Here is a 23136-nt window from a genome sequence, read left to right as displayed (position 1 = left end):
ATTAATATTTTTACTAGGTTCATGTTCATTACCAGATTGTGTTTCAGCATCAGACATAGAAATATCATTTGTATTGTTAGGTGGTTCAGCAATAGGTTCACTAGAAGTTTGCACAGTTCTATCATTTTTCTTTTTCTTCTTCTTAGAAGAACTAGGAACATCAATATTATTTCTCTGAGAATCTTGCTCGATTCTCTTAGGGTGGCCTTAAGGATACAAAGGTTCCTGATTCATTCTACTAGTTCTAGTAGCCACTCTAACAGCATAATCATTTTTCTTATTATTCATTTCATGGAGCAATTCTTTTTGAGCTTTAAGTACTTGTTCTTCTTGAGTGGTAACCATATAAGCATGTTTGCTAACAAGTTTAAGTTCACCTCTAATATTAGCCATATAATCACCCAAGTATTTAATTATATTGGAATCATATTTCAATTGTCTACCAAAATAAGCATTGAAATTTTCTTGTTTGATAATAAAATTATCAAACTCATCAAAGCATTGCCTAGCAGACTTATAGTGAGGGATATCACCTTCATCAGATCTATAGAGAGAATTTACCTTTACTACATGTGTCGGGATATCGGGAGGTTCTTCATTACATAAATAATTAAGATCATATGTTTCTTCAACAGGCGGTATATTAAGACCATGTATTTCTTCAATAGGAGGTATATTCTTAATGTCTTCAGCTTTAATACCTTTTTCTTTCATAGATTTCTTTGCCTCTTGCATATCTTCGGGACTGAGAAATAGAACACCTCTCTTCTTCGGAGATGGTTTAGGGATAGGATCATTAATTGGAGTAGGAGCTGGCTCAGGAGGTGCCCAATTATTTTCATTTGTCAACATATTATTCAATAGAATTTCAGCTTCATCCGGTGTTCTTTCCCTGAAAAGAGAACCAGCACAACTATCCAGGTAATCTCTGGAAGCATCGGTTAGTCCATTATAAAAGATATCAAGTATTTCAGGTTTCTTAAGAGGATGATCAGGCAAAGCATTAAGTAACTTGAGAAGCCTACCCCAAGCTTGTGGGAGACTCTCTTCTTTAATTTGCACAAAGTTGTATATTTCCCTCAAAGCAGCTTGTTTCTTATGAGCAGGGAAATATTTAGCAGAGAAGTCATAAATCATATCCTGGGGACTACGCACACAACCAGGGTCAAGAGAATTAAACCGTATCTTAGCATCACCCTTTAATGAGAACGGAAATATTTTGAGTATATAGAGGTAACGTGATCTCTCATATTAGTGAACATGGCAGCTATGTCATTTAACTTAGTAAGATGTGCCACAACAGTTTCAGATTCATAGCCATAAAATGGATCAGATTCAACCAAAGTAATTATATCAGGATCAACAGAGAATTCATAATCTTTATCAGGAACACATATAGGTGAAGTAACAAAAGCAGGATCGGGTTTCATTTTATCTCTAAGTGATTCTTTGTTCCATTTAATTAATAACCTTTTAAGCTCATATCTATCTTTGCAGGCTAAAATAGCTAAAGAAGAATCTTTATCAAAAAGATAACCTTCGGGAATAACAGGCATATTTTCATCATCACTATCATCATAGTACTCAGTTTCATCAATTTCTCTTTCTCTAGCCCTAGCAATTTGTTCTTCAAGAAATTCACTAAGGGGCACTGTCGTGGATTTGTCACGGCAGATGTCCTTAGTTTCAGGACTTAGTCGCGAGGCCAACGCATCTATGTGGTAGCTTGAGAGGGGTTGAGTGGAATCGAGAGACGCAACACAAGACAGGGATTTAGACAGCTTCGGGCCCCGGGAAACATCATCCGGTAAAAACCCTACATGCTGTTTGAGGCTAGGTCTCATTATCATCACGAGGGAGTCGCCGTAAACCGGCTCTCCTCTTTGTGTCTAGCCCTAAGATTGTTTCTTCTTGCTTGTAGCTTGTCCTTTCTAAGTTGTCCCTCTTTGGGGAGCCCTGCCCCTCCTTATATATGTTGAAGGGGCGGGTTACATGTGGAGTCCTATTAGGATTAGGACTAGTCTATCTCTAACACAAACCGGATACAAGTCCGGGTCTTAACTCCTTGTAAGATAAATATTCCTTATGCCTTTCCTCTTAAACCGGACCACCGTAGTTGAACCGGCCTTCATGAGCCGCCAGTCGGGCCACCGGGTCTTGTGCTCCTCTGACCCGCCTGCCGGATTACCAATGAGCCGTAAATCGTCATGTCGAAGTGGGTTGCCAGTGAATCGCCAAACTCTAGCTGGGTCATACATCCGGCGATTTATACCGCGGGGTATATCCCCGACATTAGCCCCCAGTTTAATTTGGATTCATCCATGTTAAACTGATCTGCAACAAGAACAAATTTGTCGGGTTGTGCTCCGGTTTAAATATACTTGTAAGCCGGCACTTGATCATCCTTAAATCCTTGTCATTTCTTCCTTCCAAGTTAATAACCATCTTCATAATCAATTTGCTTGCAGAAGATATTTGTAAATAAAGAATCCATTTGAATCGGCCTTCAATGCTTTGACTTGACAAAAATATTAGTCTCTGAAATATTCAACTGATATCCAGCCGGCTTGAAGATGTAAAACTTGCCGGTTTATGATTTCCACCATTGTCTGGTTATAAAAACTGATAATTCCGGGTCATGATTGTTGCCAACACCGGTTCATGATTGTTGCTAATGCCGGTTCATGATTATTGATGACGCCGGGTTACAGACACAGGGTCATAATGATTGGTGACACCGGGTTAATCCAGTTTGCTCAAAACAGAGAATTTGAAAATAGTTCTTCGATAATAATATAATACCTGTAGCCCCCAAGTCTTGAACAGAACAAAGTGTTGGCTTAAGACTTGCTTCAATATAAATACTGCCACTTAAGAAGAAATCCATGTTGTTCATCCCAGTGACTAGTAAAAACTGAATACTCCATACTATGTAGCCCCCAAGTACCGGGTTATCATGCTTACAGCAACCTGGGACTTGCAATTGTCTTATACTCATAAAAACTTCAACCAGTGTAGCCCCCAAGAGCCGGGTCATTATGCAATAATGAGCAGGGACTTTGTATGTATAATCATGTAGATTTGAGCAATGATGTGTAGCCCCCAAGGACCGGCTCAGTAAGATAATATTGAGCTGAGACTTTAATATATACTTCAATGAAAATAACATCATATGATGTAACCCTCATCATGGGACTTGAATCCACGTCCACAAGGTTAAGAGCCTTGTGCTTTACCAACTGAGCAGTGGACTCTTCAATATAATGAATAAAAAGCTTTGTACCTTCAACTGTTGACAGGAGCAATTGGTAGCCCCCAAGGGCCGACTCATTACAATGTGATGAGTCGGGTCTTCAATAATATGAGCAGGAAATTACTTTGCATTAGCCCCCAAGTGTCATGGTGCATGCTTGTAGCGACATGAGACTTGCATGTAATCTCAATTTGAATAATGTAGCCCCCAAGTGCCGGGTCGTGAGCCTGCAGCAACTCGGGACTATTCCTTCCATTGTAGAATAAATCATATCCTTTGATAAAATAATAACTGTTGCGCTAAAGCGACTTTGAAAACTCAATAATACCGGTTACTAATAACCATAAAAATCCAGCCATGTTGGCTATTCAAGATAATATAATCCGGTATGAAAAATTCATCCAATATCATAATGAAAATTCAGCCAAATTTGGCTATTTGAATAATATAACCCAATCATTTATAAGCGCATGATTCCAATGGCGCAATCCAAATATATACTGGCGACGTATAGTCCAAAGCCAGGCCGGTTTAATAAACTCCGGATAATTTCCCATCATATACTGGCGACTTATCGTCTTAAAGCCAGGCCGGTTTAATAAACACCGGATAATTTATCATCATGCTTTATTCAACCTGTCTCTGCATACAACAAGTTTGAAGTGTCCTGGCGGTTTACCGCCGGACGGGTCATAATGCCCAACATATAACCCAGGTTTATAACCAAGGCTGCACTTAAGAATAATCAATGAAATATATCATACCTGTGATATTGAATCACATCATTGGTTTACCAATTTTTTGTAGTAAGAGTGATAACCCCAATCTTGAGTAATGATAACTCCTTTCATACTGTGCCGGTTGATGATAAACCGTACCGGGTTGTGATAAACACCGATTTAACCATATATAATACTGGCGACTCGTAGTCAAACCAGACCGGGATGATAGTCTCCGGATTATAACTTGATCCTGTATTGACAACTTGTAATTGAAAGTCAAGCCGGGTTGATAAACACCGGTTTACTCCATAATAGGATGGTAACAGAAAATCAAACCGGGCAGATGGCCTCCGGATTAAGATTTGACCGTGTTTCGTCAATTTGTAATTGACAATTGAATCGGATTAAAATGTTGTCGGTTTAAAAAACGCAACAAAAATCAAATAACAGTTATGAAAAAATATGGAAGCAAAGGCAATGATAAGACCATTTGCAAAAAGAGGCTTTACTGAGCCGATCAGATGGTGTTACCATGGTCGGACACGACCAAGCTCCCAATAAGGTGTAGCTATGGTTCAAGTCAGCCAGGTCCCCAAATGATTCGTGGCATATATGCCAGATCAAGAGGCGTGGCAATGGTTCGGGCTCGACCAAGCCCCCAAGTGATTTTGTGGCCTTAGGCCGACCAAGAGGCGTGACTGGTTCAGACTTGACCATGTCCCCAAGTGATCTGGTGGTTGTCGCCTATCAAAAGGTGTCGCGTTGGTTCGGACACGACCAAGGCCCCCAGTGATGTTATGGCACTAGGCCGATCAAGAGGCGTGGCTATGGTTCGGATACGACCAAGCCCCCAAGTGACCAATAATATGATAAGCCAATAGGCATGATACCCATGTTTGGACCGCGCATCATGGCAGCAAGTCTTCTTTGGCACCCTTTAACTTTTTGCAAGAGATAAATCCTTCTTGAACCGGGATTTTGAACCGGATATTGAGAGCTTCAAGGATTTGTGGGAGACATCTTTCCCTTGAACCGGATTGTAAACCGGAATCTTCATTTTCAGCTGGAAATTTTCTGATGGCCTTTCAACTCGAACTTGCGAGAAGTTAAATCCTTTTTGAACCGGACATTGTTAAACTGGATTGTAAACTAGATATTTGAGAGCTTCAATGAGACTGACTTCCCTTGAGCCGGATTTTAAACCGGAATCCTTTCTGATGACCCGGATCTTCTTCATTGAGCCGGGATTTTGTAACTGTCATATACTTTCTAAGCCGGAAATTTTCTGACGGCCTTCAAATAACAGTAGCCTCCTGGACCGGGTTATCTTTCCCTCCATCGTCCTAGGGTTCTTAAATTTGCTTAAACTGACAGGATTTGCTGAGTCATGTCATTGTAGCCCCCGAGTCTCAAGGTGACTCAAGGAGTTGGCTTGAAACTCTCCATATTTGACCGTGATATGAATCGACATAACATGTATATCATTGGTGTTGATAGCACGATGTAAATCCACAGAAGGTTGAGGTGACTGCGGCGGGTTATAAATGATCCCGTATGAACCGTGTCAGCAACTCGGCCAATGGTTCCTTCCAACTTGCGATTTGAAGTTAACCAAAACTGTAGTGGCGGCGACTTGTGCGCCTGCTCATTGAGCCATCCAGTGCAGACGGCGGTTGATGATAATTTGCCTCCAATTTGAAAGAAAACCGGGCTACCCAAGCTATGACTTGCTCATATCCAATAAACAGCTCATGCAGACAGGTGCGGCCAGGTATGTTAATGTAGACCAGGCCGCGAGAGACGGACGGAAAATACGACCGCAACATCAGAGGCCGCACAGACAGATGAGTCGGTCGCGGCGTTGTAAACCGGTTCGGACGGGCGAGTCAAACGCAGGCACGGTCCCAGCAAGTTGATGTAAACCGGGCCGTAAGGGCGGCGTCTTGCACGCGTCCATTCACCTTGTAATGTGGCACGGACGAACACCGGGCAGGACGTTGCCAGCGCGTGCTCCGTACCCATGGTATAAACCACGTTGATAATGAATAACTGTCCTGCATACAATATTGCAGACCAAGGCAAAGATAAACTGCTCTTTGACAAAAATAATATGCACTAATAAAATATATATTAGATGGATATCACCTGATGTGTTAGGCCAGAAATTATCCGCCATGGAGTTGATGATCACCACAGTGATACTAAAATTAATCACGGCCGAGTCGGGCATAGAAGCAGTTTCATCATAAGTATCATGCATAGTAGAAGTGGCATCATCAATAACATGCGACATATCAGAACGAATAGCAGAAGCAGGTGTAGGTGTCGCAAACTTACTCATGACAGAAGGTGAATCAAGTGCAGAGCTAGATGGCAGTTCCTTACCACCCCTCGTAGTTGAGGGATAGATCTTGGTTTTTGGATCTCTCAAGTTCTTCATAGTGTCCAGCAGATATAAATCCCAAGTGACTCAAAGAATAGAGCTATGCTCCCCGACAACGGCGCCAGAAAAAGGTCTTGATAACCCACAAGTATAGGGGATCGCAACAGCTTTCGAGGGTAAAGTATTCAACCCAAATTTATTGATTCGATACAAGGGGAGCCAAAGAATATTCTCAAGTATTAGCAGATGAGTTGTCAATTCTACCACACCTGGAAACTTAGTATCTGCACCAAAGTATTTAGTAGCAAAGTAATATGATAGTAGTGGTAACGGTAGCAAAGGGTAACAGTAGCAAAAGTGATATTTTTGGTATTTGGTAGTGATGATAGCAATAGCAACGGAAAAGTAAATAAGCGAAGAACAATATGTGGAAAGCTCGTAGGCAATGGATCAGTGATGGAGAATTATGCCGGATGCCATTCATCATGTAACATCATAACATAGGGTGACACAGAACTAGCTCCAATTCATTAATATAATGTAGGCATGTATTCCGAATATAGTCATACGTGCTTATGGAAAAGAACTTGCATGACATCTTTTGTCCTACCCTCCCGTGGCAGCGGGGTCCTAATGGAAACTAAGGGATATTAAGGTCTCCTTTTAATAGAGTACCGGAACAAAGCATTAGCACATAGTGAATACATTAACTCCTCAAACTATGATCATCACTAGGAGTGGTCCCGATTATTGTCACTTCGGGGTTGCCGGATCATAACACATAGTAGGTGACTATAGACTTGCAAGATAGGATCAAGAACTCACATATATTCATGAAAACATAATAGGTTCAGATCTGAAATCATGGCACTCGGGCCCTAGTGACAAGCATTAAGCATAGCAAAGTCATAGCAACATCAATCTCAGAACATAATGGATACTAGGGATCAAAACCTAACAAAACTAACTCGATTACATGATAAATCTCATCCAACCCATCATCGTGCAGCAAGCCTACGATGTAATTACTCATGCATGGTGGTGAGCATCATGAAATTGGTGATGGAGGATGGTTGATGATGACGACAGTGACGAATCCCCCTCTCCGAGCCCCGAACGGACTCCAAATCAGCCCTCCCGAGAGGTTTTAGGGCTTGGCGGTGGCTCCGTATCGTAAAACGCGATGATTTCTTCTCTCTGATTTTTTTCTCACCGAAAGCAAATATATAGAGTGGGAGTTGGCGTCGGAGGGTCAACAGGGGGCCCACGAGGTAGGGGGGCGCGCCCTAGGGGGGGCGCCCCCACCCTCGTGGAAAGGGTGTGGGCCCCCTGGTCTTCATATTTGGCGATGATTTTTTATTATTTTTTCTAAGGTATTCCGTGGAGTTTCAGGACTTTCTGAGAATATTTGCTTTCTGCACATAAAACAACACCAAGGTAATTCTGCTAAAAACAACACCAGTCCAGGTTAGTTCCATTCAAATCATACAAGTTAGAGTCCAAAACAAGGGCAAAATTGTTTGGAAAAATAGATACGACGGAGACGTATCACATCCCCAAGCTTAGGCTCTTGGTTGTCCTGGAATATTAACTTGGGGTGCCTTGGGCATCCCCAAGATTAGGCTCTTGCCACTCCTTATTCCATAGTCCTTCAAATCCTTACCCAAAAATTGAAAACTTCACAACACAAAACTTCAACAGAAAATCTCGTAAGGTCCGTTAGTATAAGAAAATAAATCACCACTTTTGGTACTGTTCTAAACTCATTCTTTATTTATATTGGTGTAATATCTACTGTATTCGAACTTTTCCATGGTTCATACCCCCTGATACTAGCCACAGATTCATCAAAATAAGCAAACAACACGCGAAAAACAGAATCTGTCAAAAATAGAAGAATCTGAAGCAATATGGATATTTCGAATACTTATGTAACTCCAAAAATCTTGAGAAATTAGGAAGTCCTAAGAAATTTGTTTATTAATATTCTTCAAAAAGAATCAACTAAATAGCACGCTTCTGCAATTTATGAAAATTATTTTCCTGGGTGCAAAAGTTTTTGTTTTTCAGCAAGATCAAATCAACTATCACCGTAAGCTATCCCAAAGGTCTTACTTGGCACAATCACTAATTAAAACACAAAACCACCTCTAACCAGAGGATAGATGAAATTTTTTATTGCAAAACACAACCTAAAAAGCAAAAATAAAAATAAAATTGGGTTGTCTCCCAACAAGCACTATTGTTTAATGCTCTTAGCTAGGCATAAAACACGAACAGATCTAAGTATTATCATCTTTGTTATGTAATCAATAAGTGGCTCTCATAATAGATGCATAAGGCAATTTAATTTTCTTTCTAGGGAAGTGTTCCATGCATTTCCTTAACGGAAATTGAAATAAAATGTTTCCTTCTTTCATATCAATAATTGCACCAATCGTTCTAAAGAAAGGTCTACTAAGAATAATAGGACATGTAGGATTGCAATCTATATCAAGAACAATGAAATCTAGGGCACATAATTCCTATTTATAACAATAAGAACATCATTAATCCTTCGCATAGTTTTCTTAATGGTGGAATCCTCAAGATGCAAATTTAAAGAACAATCATCAAATTCACGAAAACCTAACACATCACACAAAGTTTTTGGAATCGTGGAAACACTAGCACCCAAATCATACAAAGCATAACATTCATAATCTTTAATCTTAATCTTAATAGTAGGTACCCGCTCATCATAAAGTTTTCTTGGGATAGATGTTGGAAATATGCCCTAGAGGCAATAATAAAGTGGTTGTTATTATATTTCCGTGTTCATGATAATTGTCTATTGTTCATGCTATAATTATATTAACCGGAAACTGTAATACATGTGTGAATACATAGATCGTAATATGTCCCTAGTAAGCCTCTAGTTGACTAGCTCGTTGATCAATAGATGGTCATGGTTTCCTGACCATGGACATTATATTGGATGTCATTGATAATGGGATCACATCATTAGGAGAATGATGTGATGAAACAGACCCAATCCTAAGCGTAGCACAAGATCGTTTAGTTCGTTTGCTAAAGCTTTTCTAATGTCAAGTATCATTTCCTTAGACCATGAGATTGTGCAACTCCCAGATACCGTAGGAATTCTTTGGGTGTACTAAATGTCACAATGCAACTGCGTGGCTATAAAGGTGCACTACAGGTATCTCCGAAGGTATCTGTTCGGTTGGCACGAATCGAGACTGGGATTTGTCACTCCGTATGACGGAGAGGTATCTCTGGGCCCACTCGGTAATGCATCATCATCACAAGCTCAATGTGAAAAAGGAGTTAGCCATGGGATCACGCATTACGGAACGAGTAAAGAGACTTGCCGGTAACGAGATTGAACGAGGTATGGAGATACATACGATCGAATCTCGGGCAAGTAACATGCCGATAGACAAAGGGAAATGTATACGGGATTGATTGAATCCCCGACATCGTGGTTCATCCGATAAGATCATCGTGGAACATGTGGGAGCCAACATGGGTATCCAGATCCCGCTATTGGTTATTGACAGGAGAGATGTCTCGGTCATGTCTACATGCCTCCCGAACCCGTAGGTCTACACACTTAAGGTTCGAAGACGCTAGGGTTGTAGGGAAAGTATGTACGTGGTAACCGAATGTTGTTCGGAGTCTCGGATGAGATCTCGAACGTCACGAGGAATTCTGGAATGGTCCGGAGGTATAGAATGATATATAGGAAGTGAGGATTTGGACACAAGAAGTGTTCCGGGCATCACCAGTAATGTACCAGGACCACCAAAAGGGTTCTGGGGGTCCACCGGGAGGGGCACCGGCCTCGGAGGCTTGCATGGGCCAAGAGTGGGAAGGGACCAGCCCCTGAGTGGGCTGGTGCGCCTCCCACCATGGCCCATGGCGCAGCAGAAGGGGAGATGGGGGAAACCCTAGGCGCAGATGGGCCTAAGGCCCACCCTAGGGCGCGCCCCACCTCTCTCCCCGTCTTGGCCGCCCCCTCGATCCCATCTAGGGCTTCCGCCCCGCTAGGGTGGGAACCTTAGAGGGGGCGCAGTTTTGGAAATATGCCCTAGAGGCAATAATAAATTAGTTATTATTATATTTCCTTGTTCATGATAATCGTTTTATTATCCATGTTAGAATTGTATTGATAGGAAACTCAGATACATGTGTGGATACATAGACAACACCATGTCCCTAGTATGCCTCTAGTTGACTAGCTTGTTGATCAATAGATGGTTACGGTTTCCTGACCATGGACATTGGAGGTCGTTGATAACGGGATCACATCATGAGGAGAATGATGTGATGGACAAGACCCAATCCTAAGCCTAGCACAAGATCGTGTAGTTCGTATGCTAAAGCTTTTCTAATGTCAAGTATCATTTCCTTAGACCATGAGATTGTGAAACTCCCGGATACCGTAGGAATGCTTTGGGTGTACCAAACGTCACAACGTAACTGGGTGGCTATATAGGTTCACTACAGGTATCTCCGAAAGTGTCTGTTGGGTTGGCACGAATCGAGACTGGGATTTGTCACTCCGTGTAATGGAGAGGTATCTCTGGGCCCACTCGGTAGGACATCATCATAATGTGCACAATGTGACCGAGGAGTTGATCGCGGGATGATGTGTTACGGAATGAGTAAAGAGACTTGCCGGTAACAAGATTGAACGAGGTATCGGGATACCGACGATCGAATCTCGGGCAAGTATCGTACTGATTGACAAAGGGAATTGAATACGGGATTGATTGAATCCTCGACATCGTGGTTCATCCGATGAGATCATTGTGGAGCATGTGGGAGCCAACATGGGTATCCGGATCCTGCTGTTGGTTATTGACCGGAGAGTGATCTCGGTCATGTCTGCATGTCTCCCGAACCCGTAGGGTCTACACACTTAAGGTTCGGTGATGCTAGGGTTGTAGAGATATTAGTATGCGGTAACCCAAAAGTTGTTCGGAGTCCCGGATGAGATCCCGGACGTCACGTGGAGTTCCGAAATGGTTCGGAGGTGAAGATTTATATATAGGAAGTCTAGTTTCGGCCATCAGGAAAGTTTCGGGGGTAATCGGTATTGTACCGGGACCAACGGAAGGGTCCCGCGGGTCCACCGGTTGGGGCCGCCTATCCCGAAGGGCCCCATGGGCTGAAGTGGGAGGGGAACCAGCCCCTGGTGGGCTTGTGCGCCCCCCATGGGCCTCCCCCTGCGCCTAGGGTTGGAAACCCTAGGGGTGGGGGGGCGCCCCACCTGACTTGGGGGGCAAGTCCCCCCCTTGGCCGCCGCCCCCCTAGGGGTCCTATATATAGTGGGGGGAGGGGGGCAGCCACACCCAAGCCTTGGCACCTCCCTCTCCCTCGTAACACCTCTCTCTCTCGTTGGAGCTTGGCGAAGCCCTGTCGAGATCACCGCTGCTTCCACTACCACGTCGTCGTGCTGCTAGGTCTCCATCAACCTCTCCTTCCCCTTGCTGGATCAAGAAGGAGGAGACGTCTTCCCAACCGTACGTGTGTTGAACGCGGAGGTGCCGTCCGTTCGGCACTTGGTCATCGGTGATTTGGATCACGACGAGTACCACTCCATCAACCCCGTTCTCCTGAACGATTCCGCTCGCGATCTACAAGGGTATGTAGATGCACTCCCCTTTCCCTCGTTGCTAGATGACTCCATAGATTGATCTTGGTGATGCGTAGAAAATTTTAAAATTCTGCTACGTTCCCCAACAGTTGTATCAGAGCCAGGTTTATGCGTAGATTCTATGCACGAGTAGAACACAAAGCAGTTGTGGGGGATGATTTGTTCAATTTCCTTGCTGTTACTAGTCTTATCTTGATTCGGCGGCATTGTGGGATGAAGCGGCCCATACCGACCTTACACGTACTCTTACGTGAGATAGGTTCCACCGACTGACATGCACTTGATGCATAAGGTGGCTAGCGGGTGTCTGTCTCTCCCACTTTAGTCGGGTCGGATTCGCTGAAAAGGGTCCTTATGAAGTTTAAATAGCAATTGGCATATCACCATTGTGATTTTGCGTAGGTAAGAAACGTTCTTGCTAGAAACCCATAGCCGCCACATAAAACATGTAACAACAATTATAGGACGTCTAACTTGTTTTTGTAGGGTATGCTATGTGATGTGATATGGCCAAAAGGATGTGATGAATGATATATGTGATGTATGAGATTGATCATGTTCTTGTAATAGGAATCACGACTTGCATGTCGATGAGTATGACAACCGGCAGCAGCCATAGGAGTTTTCTTAATTTATTTATGACCTGCGTGTCAATGAAAATGCCATGTAATTACTTTCCTTTATTGCTAACCATTAGCCATAGTAGTAGAAGTAATAGTTGGCGAGGCAACTTCATGAAGACACGATGATGGAGATCATGGTGTCATGCCGGTGACGAAGGTGATCATGCCGCACCTCGAAGATGGAGATCAAAAGGCGAAGATGATATTGGCCATATCATGTCACTTTATGATTTACATGTGATGTTTGTCATGTTTACATCTTATTTGCTTAGAACGACGGTAGCATAAATAAGATGATCCCTCACAATAATTTCAAGAATGTGTTCCCCCTAACTGTGCACCATTGTGAAGGTTCGTTGTTTCGAAGCACCACGTGATGATCGGGTGTGATAGATTCTAACGTTTGCATACAATGGGTGTAAGCCAGATTTACACATGCGAAGCACTTAGGTTGACTTGACAAGCCTAGGCCTCGGAACACGGAAGACCGAAAGGTCGAACATGAGTCGTATAGTGGATACGATCAACATGAAGATGTTCATCGATGATGACTAGTCCGTCTCACGTGATGATCGGACACGGCCTAGTTGACTCGGATCATGTATCACTTAGATGACTAGAGGGATGTCTATCTAAGTGGGAGTTCATTGAATAATTTGATTAGATGAACTTAATTATCATGAACATATTCAAAAGGTCTTTGCAAATTATGTCATAGCTCACGCTTTGGTTCTATTGTTTTAGATATGTTCCTAGAGAAAATTTAGTTGAGAGTTGACAGTAGCAATTATGCGGACTGGGTTCGTGAACTGAGGATTGTCCTCATTGCTGCACAGAAGGGCTATGTCCTTAATGCACCACTCAGTGTGTTGAACCTCGACCATCGTCTATAGATGTTGGGAAACATCTGACATACATGTTTTGATGACTACGTGATAGTTCAGTACGTAATACTAACGGTTTAGAATTGTGGCACCAAAGACGTTTTTGAAACGTCGCAAAACATATGAGATGTTCCAAAGAATGAAATTGGGATTTCAGACTAGTGCCCACGTCAAGAGTTATGAGACCTTTGACAAGTTTCTTAAGCCTGCAAACTAAGGGAGAAAAGCTCAATCATTGAGCATGTGCTTAGATTGTCTGAGTACTACAATCACTTGAATCGAGTGGGAGTTAATCTTCCAGATGAAATAGTGATTATTCTCCATAGTCACTGCCACCAAGCTATTGGAGCTTCGTGATGAACTATAACATATCAGGGATAGACATGATGATCCTTGAGGAACTCGCAATGTTTGACACCGCGAAAGTAGAAATCAAGTAGGAGCATCAATTGTTGATGGTTAAACCACTAGTTTCAAGAAGGGCAAGGGAAAGAATGGATACTTCATGAGACGGCAAATCAGTTGCTGCTCTAGTGAAGAAACCCAAGGTTGAACCAAACCCGAGACTAAGTGCTTCTGTAATGAGGGAACGGTCACTGAAGCTGAACTACCCTAGATACTTGGTAGATGAGAAGGCTGGCAAGGTCGACAGAAGTATTTTGGAAATACTTTATATTAATGTGTACTTTACTAGTACTCCTAGTAGCACCAGTGTATTAAAATACCAGTTCAGTTGCTAAGTGTTAGTAACTCGAAATAAAAGGCTACGGAATAAACGGAGACTAGCTGAAGGTGAGATGACGATATGTATTGGAAGTGTTTCCAAGGTTGATGTGATCAAGCATCGCATGCTCCCTCTATCATCGAGATTGGTGTTAAACCTAAATAATTGTTATTTGGTGTTTGCGTTGAGCATAGACATGATTGGATTATGTTTATCGCAATACGGTTATTCATTTAAAGAGAATAATGGTTACTCTGATTATTTGAATAATACCTTCAATGGTCTTGCACCTAAAATGAATGGTTTATTGAATCTCGATCGTAGTGATACACATGTTCATGCCAAAAGATATAAGATAGTAATGATAGTACCACATACTTGTGGCACTGCCATTTGAGTCATGTTGGTATAAAATGCATGAAGAAGCTCCATGTTGATGGATCTTTGGACTCACTCGTTTTTGAAAAGATTGAGACATGCGAACCATGTCTATTGGTAGATATGCATGGAGAAACTCCATACAGATGGATCAATTGGACTCACTTGATTTTGAATCACTTGAGACATGCAAATCATACCACATGGGCAAGATGACTAAAAGGCCTCGTTTTCAGCAAGATGGAACAGGAAAGCAACTTGTTGGAAGTAATACATTTTGATGTGTGCAGTCCAATGAGTGCGGAGGCACGCAGTGGATATCGTTATGTTCTTACTTCACAGATGATTTGAGTAGATACCGAGTATATTTACTTGATGAAACACAAGTCTGAATTATTGAAAGGTTTAAGTAATTTTAGAGTGAAGTTGAAGATCATCGTGACAAGATAATAAAATGTCTATGATATGATCATATTGATGAATATCTGAGTTACGAGTTTGCCACACAATTAAGACATTGTGGAAATTGTTTCACAACTAATACCGCCTGGACCACCATAGTGTGATGGTGTGTCCGAACATCACAACTGCACCCTATTGGATATGGTGCATAGCATGATGTCTCTTATCGAATTTCCACTATCGTTTATGGGTTAGGCATTAGGGACAACCGCACTCACTTTAAATAGGGCACCACACAATTCCGTTGAGACGACACCGTGCGAACTATGGTTTAGAGAAACCTAAGCTGTTGTTTCTTAAAAGTTTGGGGCTGCGATGCTTATGTGAAAAAGTTTCAGGCTGATAAGCTCGAACCCGGATAAATGCATCTTCATAGAATACCCAAAAATAGTTGGGTATACCTCCTATTTCAGATCCGGAAGTAAAAGTGATTGTTTCTAGAAACGGGTCCTTTCTCGAGGAAAAGTTTCTCTTGAAAGAATTGAGTGGGAGGATGGTGGAGACTTGATGAGGTTATTGAACCGTCACTTCAACTAGTGTGTAGCAGGGCACATGAACTTGTTCCTGTGGCACCTACACCAATTGAAGTGGAAGCTTATGATAGTGATCATGAAACTTCGGATCAAGTCACTACCAAACCTCATAGGTCGACAAGGATGTGTACTACTTCAGAGTGGTACGTAATCCTGTCTCGGAAATCATGTTGCTTGACAACAATGAACCTACGAGCTATGGAGAAGCGATGGTGGGCCCGGATTCCGACGAATGGCTCGAGGCCATAAAATCCGAGAGAGGATCCATGTATAAAACAAAGTATAGACTTTGAAAGAACTACTTGATGGTCTTAAGGCTGTTGGGTGCAGATGGATTTTAAAAGGAAGACAGACAATGATGGTAAGTGTCACCATTAAGAAAGCTCGACTTGTCGTTAAGATGTTTCCCGACAAGTTCAAGGAGTTGACTACGATGAGACTTTCTGACTCGTAGCGATGCTAAGAGTCTGTTGGAATTATCTTAGTAGTTACTGCATTATTTATGAAATCTTGCAGATAGGATGTCAAAACATTGTTTCCTCGACGTTTTTCTTGAGGAAAGGTTGTATGTGATACAACCAGAAGGTTTTGTCAATCCTGAAAGATTCTAACAAGTATGCAAAGCTCCAGCTATCCTTCTAAGGAATGGAGTAAGCATCTGGGAATTGGAATGTACGCTTTGATGAGATGATCAAAGATTTTGGGTTTATACAAAGTTTATGAGAAACTTGTATTTCCAAAGAAGTGAGTGGGAGCACTATAGAATTTTTGATGAGTATATGTTGTTAACATATTGTTGATTAGAAATGATGTAGAATTTCTGGAAAGCATGCAGGGTTATTTGAAAAGTATTTTTCAATGGAAAACCCGGATTAAGCTACTTGAACATTGAGCATCAAGATCTATAAGGATAGATCAAAAACGCTTAATGGTACTTTCAAATGAATACATACCGTGACAAGATTTTGAAGGAGTTCAAAATAGATCAGCAAAGAAGGAGTTCTTGGCTGTGTTATAAGGTATGGGTATTGAGTAAAACTCAAGACCTGACCACGACAGAATAGAGAGAAAGGATGAAGGTCGTCCCCTATGCTTTAGACATAGGCTCTAAAGTATGCAATGTTGTGTACCGCACCTGAAGCGTGCTAAGCCTTGAGTCAGTCAAGGGGTAAAAGTGTCATCTAGGAATGGATCACAGGACAACGGTCAATGTTATCCTTAGTAACTAGTGGACTAAGGAATTTTCTCGATTATGGAGGTGGTAAAAGAGTTCGTCGTAAAGGGTTACGCCGATGCAATCTTTGACACTAATCTGGATGATTCTGAGTAGTAAACTGGATTCGTATAGTAGAACAGTTATTTGGAATAGCTCCAAAAGAGCATGGTAGCTGCATCTACAAGATGACATAGAGATTTGTAAAGCACACATGGATCTGAAAGGTTCAGACCCGTTGACTATAACATCTCTCACAAGCATAACATGATCAAACCCAGAACTCATTGAGTGTTAATCACATGGTAATGTGAACTAGATTATTGACTCTAGTAAACTCTTTGGCTGTTAGTCACATGGGGATGTGACCTTGAGTGTTAATCACATAGCGATGTGAACTAGATTATTGACTCTAGTGCAAGTGGGAGACTGTTGGAAATATGCCATAGAGGCAATAATAAATTAGTTATTATTATATTTCCTTGTTCATGATAATCTTTTATTATCCATGCTAGAATTGTATTGATAGGAAACTCAGATACATGTGTGGATACATAGACAACACCATGTCCCTAGTAAGCCTCTAGTTGACTAGCTCGTTGATCAATAGATGGTTACGGTTTCCTGACCATGGACATTGGATGTCGTTGATAACGGGATCACATCATTAGGAGAATGATGTGATGGACAAGACCCAATCCAAAGCCTAGCACAAGATCGTGTAGTTCGTATGCTAAAGCTTTTCTAATGTCAAGTATCATTTCCTTAGACCATGAGATTGTGCAACTCCCAGTACCGTAGGAATGCTTTGGGTGTACCAAACGTCACAACGTAACTGGGTGGCTATAAAGGTGCACTACGGGTATCTCCAAAAGTGTCTGTTGGGTTGGCACGAATCGAGACTGGGATTTGTCACTCCGTGTAACGGAGAGGTATCTTTGGGCCCACTCGGTAGGACATCATCATAATGTGCACAATGTGACCGAGGAGTTGATCGCGGGATGATGTGTTACGGAATGAGTAAAGAGACTTGCCGGTAACGAGATTGAACAAGGTATCGGGATACCGACGATCGAATCTCGGGCAAGTATCGTACCGATTGACAAAGGGAATTGAATACGGGATTGATTGAATCCTCGACATCATGGTTCATCCGATGAGATCATTGTGGAGCATGTGGGAGCCAACATGGGTATCCAGATCCTTCTGTTGGTTATTGACCGGAGAGTCGTCTCGGTCATGTCTGCATGTCTCCCGAACCCGTAGGGTCTACACACTTAAGGTTCGGTGACGCTAGGGTTGTAGAGATATTAGTATGCGGTAACCCAAAAGCTGTTCGGAGTCCCGGATGAGATCCCGGACGTCACGAGGAGTTCCGAAATGGTTCGGAGGTGAAGATTTATATATAGGAAGTCCAGTTTCGGCCATCAGGAAAGTTTCGGGGGTAATCGGTATTGTACCGGGACCAACGAAAGGGTCCCGCGGGTCCACCGGTTGGGACCGCCTATCCCGAAGGGCCCCATGGGCTGAAGTGGGAGGGGAACCAGCCCCTGGTGGGCTGGTGTGCCCCCCATGGGCCTCCCCCTGCGCCTAGGGTTGGAAACCCTAGGGGTGGGGGGCGCCCCACCTGACTTGGGGGGCAAGTCCCCCCCTTGGCCGCCGCCCCCCCTTGGAGATTGGATCTCCGAGGGCTGGCGCCCCCCTAGGGGTCCTATATATAGTGGGGGGGAGGGAGGGCAGCCACACCCAAGCCTTGGCGCCTCCCTCTCCCTTATAACACCTCTCTCTCTCTCGTTGGAGCTTTGCGAAGCCCTGCCGAGATCACCGCTGCTTCCACCACCACGCCGTAGTGCTGCTGGATCTCCATCAACCTCTCCTTCCCCTTGCTGGATCAAGAAGGAGGAGACGTCTTCCCAACCGTACGTGTGTTGAATGCGGAGGTGCCGTCCGTTCGGCACTTGGTCATCGGTGATTTGGATCACGACGAGTACGACTCCATCAACCCCGTTCTCTTGAACGCTTCTGCTCGCGATCTACAAGGGTATGTAGATGCACTCCCCTTTCCCTCGTTGCTAGATGACTCCATAGATTGTTCTTGGTGATGCGTAGAAAGTTTTAAAATTCTGCTACGTTCCCCAACATGGAGCCCCCTCCCCTCCTCCTATATATAGTGGAGGGTTTTTGGGGCTAACTCACACGAAAGTCTCTCTCTCTCTCTCTCTCGAAGCAGCCCTACCTCTCCACCACAATGCTACTCCACCACCACAACACCGTCGTGCTGCTGCTGGAGTTGTCTTCCCCAACCTCTCCCCCTCCTTGCTGGATCAAGGCGCGTGTGACGTCACCGGGCTGCACGTGTGTTGAACACAGAGGCGCAGTTGTTCGGTGCTTAGATTGGAATCGACCACGATCTGAATCACTGCGTGTACGACTCCACCAACTGCGTTCTTGTAACACTTCTGCTTAGCGATCTTTGAGGGTATGAAGATGCAGTCCCTCTCTCTCGTTGCTAGCATCTCCTAGATTGATCTTGCTGACACGTAGGGAAATTTTGAATTATTGCTACGTTCCCCAATAGTGGTATCAGAGCTAGGTATATGCGTAGATTCTATGCACGAGTAGAACACAAAGTAGTTGTGGGCGATGGTTTGTTCAATTTGCTTACAATTACTACTCTTGTCTTGATTCGGTGGCATTGTGGGATGAAGCGGCCCGGACCGACCTTACACATACGCTTACGTGAGACTGGTTCCACAGACTGACATGCACTTGATGAATAAGGTGGCTGGCGGGTGTTTGTCGCTCCCACTTTAGTCGGATCTGATTCTATGAAAAGGGTCCCTATGAAGGGTAAATAGGGCATATCACCGTTGTGGTTTTGCGTAGGTAAGAAACGTTCTTGCTAGAAACCCATAGCAGCCATGTAAAACATGCAACAACAATTAGAGGACGTCTAACTTGTTTTTGCAGGGTATGATATGTGATGTGATATGGCCAAAAGGATGTGATGAATGATATATGTGATGTATGAGATTGATCATGTTCTTGTAATAGGAATCATGACTTGCATGTCGATGAGTATGACAACCAGCAGCAGCCATATGAGTTGTCTTAATTTATTGTATGACATTCATGTTAATGAAAACGCCATGTAATTATTTTACTTTATTGCTAACCGTTAGCCATAGTAGTAGAAGTAATAGTTGGCGAGACAACTTCATGAAGACACGATGTTGGAGATCATGGTGTCATGCCGGTGACGATGGTGTTCATGCCACGCCTCGAAGATGGAGATCAAAGGCGCAAGATGATAATGGTCATATCATGTCACTTTCTGATTTGCATGTGATGTTTGTCATGTTTACATCTTATTTGCTTAGAACGACGGTAGCATAAATAAGATGATCCCTCACTAAAATTTCAAGAAAAGTGTTTGCCCTAACTGTGCACCGTTCCAAGGTTCGTTGTTTTGAAGCACCACGTGATGATCGGGTGTGAAAGATTCTAACGTTCGTATACAACGAGTGTAAGCCAGATTTACACATGCAAAACACTTAGGCTGACTTGACTAGCCTAGCATGTATAGACATGGCCTCAGAACATGAGAGACCTAAAGGTCAAACATGACTCGTATAGTAGATACGATCAACATGGAGATGTTAACTGTTGATGACTAGTCCGTCTCACGTGATGATCGGACACGGTTTAGTCGATTCGGATCATGTATCACTTAGTGACTAGAGGGATGTCTATCTGAGTGGGAGTTCATTAAATAATTTGATTAGATGAACTTAATTATCATGAACTTAGTCTAAAATGTCTTTACATTATGTCTTGTAGATTAAACGTCCCACGCTAATGTTGCCCTCAACTTCAACGCATTCCTAGAGAAAACCAAGCTGAAAGACGATGGTAGCAACTAAACGGATTGGGTCCTGATAACCCACAAGTATAGGGGATCGCAACAGTTTTCGAGGGTAAAGTATTCAACCCAAATTTATTGATTCGATACAAGGGGAGCCAAAGAATATTCTCAAGTATTAGCAGATGAGTTGTCAATTCTACCACACCTGGAAACTTAGTATCTACACCAAAGTATTTAGTAGCAAAGTAATATGATAGTAGTGGTAACGGTAGCAAAAGGTAACAGTAGCAAAAGTAATGTTTTTGGTATTTGGTAGTGATGATAGCAATAGCAACGGAAAAGTAAATAAGCGAAGAACAATATGTGGAAAGCTCGTAGGCAATGGATCAGTGATGGAGAATTATGCCGGATGCCATTCATCATGTAACAATCATAACATAGGGTGACACAGAACTAGCTCCAATTCATTAATATAATGTAGGCATGTATTCCGAATATAGTCATACGTGCTTATGGAAAAGAACTTGCATGACATCTTTTGTCCTACCCTCCCGTGGCAGCGGGGTCCTAATGGAAACTAAGGGATATTAAGGCCTCCTTTTAATAGAGTACCAGAACAAAGCATTAGCACATAGTGAATACATTAACTCCTCAAACTATGGTCATCACTGGGAGTGGTCTCGATTATTGTCACTTCGGGGTTGCCGGATCATAACACATAGTAGGTGACTATAGACTTGCAAGATAGGATCTAGAACACTCATATATTGATGAAAACATAATAGGTTTAGATCTGAAATCATGGCACTCGGGCCCTAGTGACAAGCATTAAGCATAGCAAAGTCATAGCAACATCAATCTCAGAAAATAGTGGACACTAGGGATCAAACCCTAACAAAACTAACTCGATTACATGATAGATCTCATCCAACCCATCACCGTCCAGCAAGCCTATGATGGAATTACTCACGCACGGTGGTGAGCATCATGAAATTGGTGATGGAGGATGGTTGATGATGACGATCGCGACGGATTCCCCTCTTCAAAGCCCCAAACGGACTCTAGATCAGCCCTCCCGAGAGGTTTTAGGGCTTGGCGGCGGCTCCGTATCGTAAAACGTGATGAATCTTTCTCCCTGATTTTTTATCTTTGAAACCAAATATATAGAGTTGGAGTTGAGGTCGGAGGAGCTCCAGGGGTCCCATGAGGTAGGGGGCGCGCCCTAGGGGGGGCGCCCTCCACCCTCGTGGACAGGTGGTGGGCCCCCTGGTCTTCATCTTTTGCAATGATTCTTTATTATTTCCGAAAAAATGTTCCATGAAGTTTCAGGTCATTTCGAGAACTTTTGTTTCTGCACATAAATAACACCATGGCAATTCTGCTGGGTTAGTTCCATAAACAGTGTCAGTCCGGGTTAGTTCCATTCAAATCATGCAAGTTAGAGTCCAAAACAAGGGCAAAAGTGTTTGGAAAAGTAGATACAATGGAGACGTATAAACTCCCACAAGCTTAAACCATTGCTTGTCCTCAAGCAATTCAGTTGATAAACTGAAAGAGATAAAGAAAAACTTTTACAAACTTTGTTTGCTCTTGTTGTTGTAACTATGTAAAGCCAGCATTCAAGTTTTCAGAAAAGATTATGAACTAACCATATTCACAATAACGCATAGGTCTCATGTTTACTCGTATCAATGGCATAATCAACTAGCGAGCAATAATAATAAATCTCGGATGACAACACTTTCTCAAAACAATCATAATATGATATAACAAGATGGTATCTCGCTAGCCCTTTCTGAGACCGCAAAACATAAATGCAAAGCATCTTTGAAGATCAAGGACTGACTAGACATTGTAATTCATGGTAAAAGAGATCCAGTCAAGTCATACTCAATGTAAACTAACAGTAATGAATGAAAATGACAGTGGTGCGCTCCAAATGGTGCTTTTTAATAAGAGGGTGATGACTCAACATGAAAGTAAATAGATAGGCCCTTCACAGAGGGAAGTAGGGATTTGTAGAGGTGCCAGAACTCGGTTTTGAAACAGAGATGAATAATATTTTGAGCATTATACTTTCATTGTCAACATAACAACCAAGAGATGGCGATATCTTCCATGCTACACAGATTATAGGCGGTTCCCAAACAGAATGGTAAAGTTTATACTCCCCCTTCACCAACAAACATCAATCCATGGCTTGCTCGAAACAACGAGTGGCTCCAACTAACAACAGTCCCAGGGGGAGTTTTGTTTTGCAATTATTTTGATTTAGTTTGCATAAAGCATGGGATGGGGCATCCCAGTGACCAGCCACTTTCTAATGAGTGAGGAGCGGAGTCCACTCCTCTTGAGAATAACCCGCCTAACATGGAAGATACAGACAACCCTAGTTGATACATGAGCTATTTGAGCATACAAAACAGGATGATAA

This window comes from Triticum dicoccoides, chromosome 7A (assembly GCF_002162155.2).
Source record: "Triticum dicoccoides isolate Atlit2015 ecotype Zavitan chromosome 7A, WEW_v2.0, whole genome shotgun sequence".
Lineage (NCBI taxonomy): Eukaryota > Viridiplantae > Streptophyta > Magnoliopsida > Poales > Poaceae > Triticum > Triticum dicoccoides.
The sequence above is the reverse complement of the archived record's forward strand: the minus strand, read 5'-3'. Positions refer to the sequence as shown.